The sequence below is a fragment of the Cygnus atratus genome, chromosome Z (assembly GCF_013377495.2).
Source record: "Cygnus atratus isolate AKBS03 ecotype Queensland, Australia chromosome Z, CAtr_DNAZoo_HiC_assembly, whole genome shotgun sequence".
Taxonomy (NCBI): domain Eukaryota; kingdom Metazoa; phylum Chordata; class Aves; order Anseriformes; family Anatidae; genus Cygnus; species Cygnus atratus.
Window position 1 is genome coordinate 60,465,752 of NC_066396.1, and position 6,527 is coordinate 60,472,278.

A 6,527-nucleotide genomic window follows, 5' to 3' on the forward strand; every position below is an offset into this window, starting at 1 on the left:
CCTGGTTTGTGATACAGAGCATCCTGCTCCTATTGGGAAAAATACGAGCCTAATTGTGCTCCTGGAAAAAGGATTGATTTGGCTGTCAGACTAGATTCAAAACACTATCCTTGAAATTAGTAACAATGATTTAATTCCAGCTAAGCCTTATCATAAACAAGCCTTTGAGTTACAAGAAATTTGCAAAGAGTGTTAATTTTCATTATTGTTATCCATTTTGGTTTTAGAAATTTGACTTCTGTATGTCATGTAACATTTACTTGTACCGGTAATTATACCCCACTACCAACAAATGCTGAGGCTTGCAACTTCAGAAGATAAGCATTGATCTGTCAGTAGAGGTCTGTAGGGAGTTCAATAGGTGTCTAAGTTGATATTTTAATGCATTTTAAATATCAGAAAAGTAATTGTTTCAGCAAAAACCTGTTACACAATTTCAACAGCAGTATTCCTTCTACAAAATATTACTGCAGTAGTAATATTTGTATTGGGCTTGAATTCAACAAGAAGGTAGAACTGTACCTTTCTTCTTCCTCTCACGTTTACCAGAAAATGGAACTGCTAAGTTAAAGCAGCCAGTTCAGGTGCTTCTGGCCATCCTGATAAGTAGCATGGATGCAGCCAGGATGCTGTAGAGGCCTTGCAGACTGAATGGCACCGTTTTATGATATGCTTACACCCACTACAAGTCACTAACAAATCCTCTGGGGACTGAAATTTGCTGTATCTCAGAGTAGGCCTGATTCCTTACATCGCCTGAAGTTGTAGTGCTTAAGGAGAAATAGTGACAAAAGATTTTTTTCTTTGTCACTATGCAGGCAAACAGGAAAGGAGATAAACAAGGGGGAGTCTGCATTATTAACCTTCCTTCCACCTTCTGCTTGGTGGAATTCAAACTCTTTAGTAGACCTACCACCTAGAGGTATATCTGTTCCTGCTGTTAGGTGTGTAATAACTGCCTGTAACTGACAGCCTAACCTGTTTTATTCTACTGAGGTCGTCACCTAATTTTTTACTAAAGTGCTGAAAACATGTAAATAGGAAGAAATAGACTCATTACGTTGGACCCAAAAGTCAGGCAGACACTTAAACATAAATTTTGAGGACTGAAACCCAAAAATAAACAACTGGCTGTACCTTCTATTAAAGGATTGTGTAATTATATGCATATTCAAAAGACTTCCAGAGATAAAACTTGAACTAACAGTTGTAGGACTGCTGTTTTTCAGTTGCACGTGTTTCTTTTCCTTTGTACAATTGTAGGCAGCTGGAGTTGGAGGAGAAGTGTTGGGGAAGGAGGGAAGGTTGGTTCACTGAACCACTAGCACACACGAAATACTCTTGACACCACTAATCCTGAGTGGGGCACAGTTGGCATACATATTTAGATTTCTTTTCAAGTTTGTGCCAAAGTATGCACCAGCAAGCTTAATATCAGGTAAAGCACCTTTTATACTCTTTGTTGTTTAAAAATAATATATTTGTGAAACTGATTGATAATACATAACACTGGAAATGGGTGCGTCTTCCCAAAAGTACACATGTAAAAATAAGAAAGTAAACAACCAACATTGCAAATTTATCTGACTTTTAAGCAAGTCTGAAAATGATAACTATGTAATACAGTTGCCAGTTGTCTGTCCTTTATAATTTTAAATAGATCTGCATTTTAACTTTATTTATTTGCCTTTTTTATATACTTTAAAGTTACACTTTTGAACTTAAGCTAACTTTTTATTTTCCTAGGCTGATACAAAACAGAATTTCAGTATTCTTGTAAACTGCAGACCATTTTTGAATAGTCCTCTGCCTTTTCTTATGGACCAGTTACCACTAATGAGTCTGCAGTCCTCCCTTTTTACTGTACTCTTCCAATAAATGTAAAATATTTGTATCAAGCTGTCTCATTTTATTTGTTATTTACAGGATATATCTATTCATTTTCTTCTTTAGTCAAGTGAAAGATCAGCTTTAGTAACTCTGTTCTTAGGAATACTACAATTCAAAATATTCTGTATTTCATACACAAGAAAAATCAATAGTATTTTTTGAGGGTTTTTTTTTTTTGGTTGGTTGGTTCGTTGTTTTTTTTCCAATTTTTGGAGTTTTCTGTGTGATCCTCTCTCAGTTTGGTGGTCACTTGTCTCCCTTTGTAATTCAGAAGGCACTGAAAGAAGGAGTAATCTGATGGGCACAAGTGAAAGGACTGTCAAAAATGGTTCAGAACTTCGGGGCTGGAGCTCTGCAGTTTTGATGATGTGAGTGACACCATGCTCATTTTTCTTTAAGCCAAATTTGTGTTAAGAAGCTAGGTATTGAAAAAAACTACGTATTTTGCACTCTTAACAGAAAAGCAAAATCTTCACTGTGAACACACGTTTAGACTGCAGCAATCTAAATGCATATCCAACCATTGTATTGTTTCTTTTGCATGATCCAGTTAGTGCTCTGTTCACTTCATATGAAAAAAAAAATCTTACTCATTACTCACACTTTAAATACATTTCATTTTAAATGAGATTGTTTAAAGTTACTTTATATTTTACTTTGAATGAAACCAATCTCCATTATAATTGCCATTTTCACCATGCTTTGATGCAATTTCTTTGATTTCCATAATCCGTTCTTAGTGTTAACATAAATACTGTGATATAAAAATTATGACTGAGGTAAAAAATCTGAACTATTATGCTGTAAATTTTTTTTAAATTAATCTTTTCACATTTCATGGCTATAAATACTGTATTGAAAGAACTTTTTCAACTGCTGTATGCTCCCTGCAGTTGCATCTTGTTTAAATACCCAGCAACAGGTGAAAAGACAGGCTTTTGTGTGCCTGCACCCTTGCAGTGTTATTAGCACTGTGAGATGGCATAGCAATGGGATTTGCAAGGCTTTGTGCCTGGCTGAAGAAGGAGGTAGCAAAGAAGCAAATTTCTGAGTTGGTGCATAGTTTGTGGTTTGTTTGCTTGTTTGTTTTTAATAATGAAATGCTACTCTTCCCTCTTATAAACCCTTTGAGGTGCTTCTGAGCATTGTCTCCCAGTAATCGTGAGCAAGAGAGATGTAAATCCAAAACTCATCACCTGGATTTACTGGTGTGTGTTGAAACAGAATACAACCCAGCATGGGATTGCCATAGCTCTGGTACACTTCTGCTGAGACACTTATTTATTAGCAAGATAATTTTAGAAAAGGTTACTGCAACTAAATCTGTTCTGCTCAGTAATGCCTGGCCTCCGAGTTATGAAGACATGTTGTTTGAAAACCTGCTACTGCCAAACACTGAGCAGCACAGGGTCATCAAATTTTCTCATTTGAAGTCGCAGGAGTTCATTAGGAGTGAGACTAAAGAAAGGAGAGAAGCCTTCAAGGTGATATGGGCCTTTGTACAGTCCTATATTTTTGTACAGTTTAGAAGCATATTTAAAAGACTTGGAATTTAAAGGATTAGGTTGTTAAGACTTCTCGGAAGATCCCAAAGGACTTTAGGCAACTAAGTACTGCTTTTAAGTAGAAGATCACAGCATTTCCCTATTCTTAAGATGCTTGATTTAACTATTCAGACTCGTTTTCCCCTAACAAACAACAGTCTGCAGGAGCAAGACGCTCCCTTGTGGGAGTACACATGCCACAATTCCAACACGACCTTAATGCCTCATTTCTTATTTCAGTTCAAACTGAATTTTCTACTTGGGACTTTTTGTGCCTATCCACACAAAACATTTGAGCACAAAAATGTTGACACTGGATAACAGCACTTACATCCATCCTATTCTAATTGTCCAATGTTTGCATGTCAAAGCTAGGTTATTTCATTCTCTCGGCTAACAGGCATCCCTCCCTCCACCTTTGATCCATAATACATATGCAAAATGTTTTGGTACTTGGATACAAAACCTTCCTTGAAGTTTGGCAGAAACGGTATTTTTGTTAAATGATGGATATACATCAATCTTGTTAAAAGACAGAGAGAAGGCTCACATCTGGATTCCAAGCAGAAATATGTGCCTGCCTTCGGCCTGTTGTAAGGGATTTGGGGGTTGAGGGGGGGAGGATGGGCTGTTCTTATGAATGGACATTTTCCCTTCCAGCATTTTCAGTCCACTGCCCCACTCCATTTTCTGACTTCCAAGAACCTTGCTCCTGGGTCTTTAATCCTCTACCACCGCCGCACTCAGGGAACTTAGTTTTGACCAAAGACCACAGGGTGTCCCCATATTTAACTTCTTCAGTGGGTCTACCCACCCCTACCCACCCACCCACATCCCACACCCCAAACAAACGTAGGTGTGAGAAAACCTACAATAAGTCACACTTACTCAGCCTGAAGCCCAGGTACCACCACTGTACATTGAGTACAAAGATCCAGCAGTGCCGTGACTGCAAGGCTCTGATAGGAAAATGGTAGGAAGTTCTGTGTGGTCCCCATCACATACATTCACCGAGGCTACTCTGCAGCTAGTTTTCAGTCCTCCTTCAAGTCACAAGCTAGTCATAACAAATGCAAAATTCAAACATCACTGACATGGTATGAATTGCATTTGTACATTTTCATCTCAAAGGACATGATACAGAAAACCACAAAAAAATGAAAGTTAGTAGCATGTGCAAACACCCCTAATCCCGGAATGCACAGAGCATTTCATTAACACAGTTTTGTCACTAACCAACTCTGCCTCCATCCCCATCAATTCATTGCATGTCTGTCACACTGGAAGCACTGTGGCTAAACAGTCTTCAGAAATGCATCTAGACTAAAGAAATAAAAGCTATGTGTTGAGCACAGAGAATAATTAGAGACAGTATGCTCTAATTCTCCATTAATTTAGCTCCCATATCTTTCAATGACCTAATATTCTGCAAACAGAAGTGAAGAAAGAGCGAAGACAAACTACTGGTTAGCTCTGAATCCTCAAAAAAAAAAAAAAAAAAAAAAAAAAAAAAGCCATTTGGCCATGCTGTAATGGAAAGAGGCATGTATCATCTTCAATGCATATTTCAGGCTCATGATATATTAATTCCCTGGCAGTTCAAGGAAACATGAGATTGCATTAGGTACAACTGTAGTACATTGAAATATTTTTCTACTTCCTCTCTTAAAAGCTTGTATTGCTAAGTCTAGTTCACTAAAGTGGAGGTACAGAGATGAGTTAGGAGGATATTGCAACTGCTAAAAGTGTCTGTACAAGCAGTAGCTATGAAAAAAGCTACTGATGAATGCCCATCCTCTTAACACTTACACAGAGAAGTCAAAGCCACTGTGAAATCAGACCAACACAAAACTATAAGGCTTTATATCCAAATTATGACTCCTGAAGACTCTTGTGCTCATCTGATCTCACAGCCCTGTGATTCCTAAAATCTTTTTCCATACTCTATGACAGTGAATTTGAAATAAAATAATAAAAAAATGAAGAGACCTACATGTAGAATCATATAATCATAGAATCATTTAAGTTGCCAAGCGCCTTCAAGACCATCTGTGCTGACCATCAACCTGACCTACCCAGTCCCATCACTAAACCATGTCCCATAGTGCCACGTCCACAGATCTCTAAAATATCTCCAGAGATGGAGACGCCACAACATTCTTGGGCAGTCTGTTCAGTGCTTGACCACTGTCTCCATGAAAATATTCCTCCTTGTATCCAAATCTAAACCTCCCCTGGTGAAACTTGAGTCTGCTTGCTTATGTACCATCACTTGTCACCTTAGAAAAGAGAATTATAGAATCATAGAATCATTTAGGTTGGGAAAGACCTCTAAGATCATCAGGTCTAACCATTAGCCTAGCACTGCAAAGCCTACCACTAAGCCAATGCCCATAAGCACCACATCTACACATCTTTTGAATCCCTCCAGGGACGGTGGTGACTCAACCACTTCCCTTGGCAGCCTGTTCCAATGCCTCACAACCCTTTCAGTGAAGAAGTTTTTCCCAATATCCAACCTAAGCCTCTCCCGGTGCAACCTGAGGCCATTTCCTCTGGTTCTATCGCTTGTTGCTTGGGAGAAGAGACTGGCCCCCCACGCTACAACCTCCTTTGAGGCAGTTGTAGAGAGCAATAAGGTCTCCCCTGAGCCTCTTTTCCTTGAGGCTAAATAACCCTAGTTAACCTAACCTATCCAGATCCCTCTGCAGAGTCTTCCTACCCTCAAGATATAATTAGCTAGGTATGGTTGGAGCATCTTTTAATGTGATGGAGATGATGATAAATAAGCTTCCATTTCACTCATAATTATGGTCCCAGTGGGTCAGGTTCACAATGTCTGGACCTGAGCAGGAGTCCTTATTGTGCTCTGCAGTAGATTGATTGGGAACTAACTTGACCATCTGTCAAAGAAATACCTTCTGCAGACCTCAAGTGGACCAGACAGGGCTTGACCTTGTGGACTGTGGTGGTCAAATCCACCCAGACCACTGGGGTGGTCTGGGGAAAGACAGAAAGTCAAGATATTTCAGCAGTGAGGCAGAGTGAAAACTGGCTGAAAGAAAAGACCAAAGGGTAGCAGTCAGTGGTGCA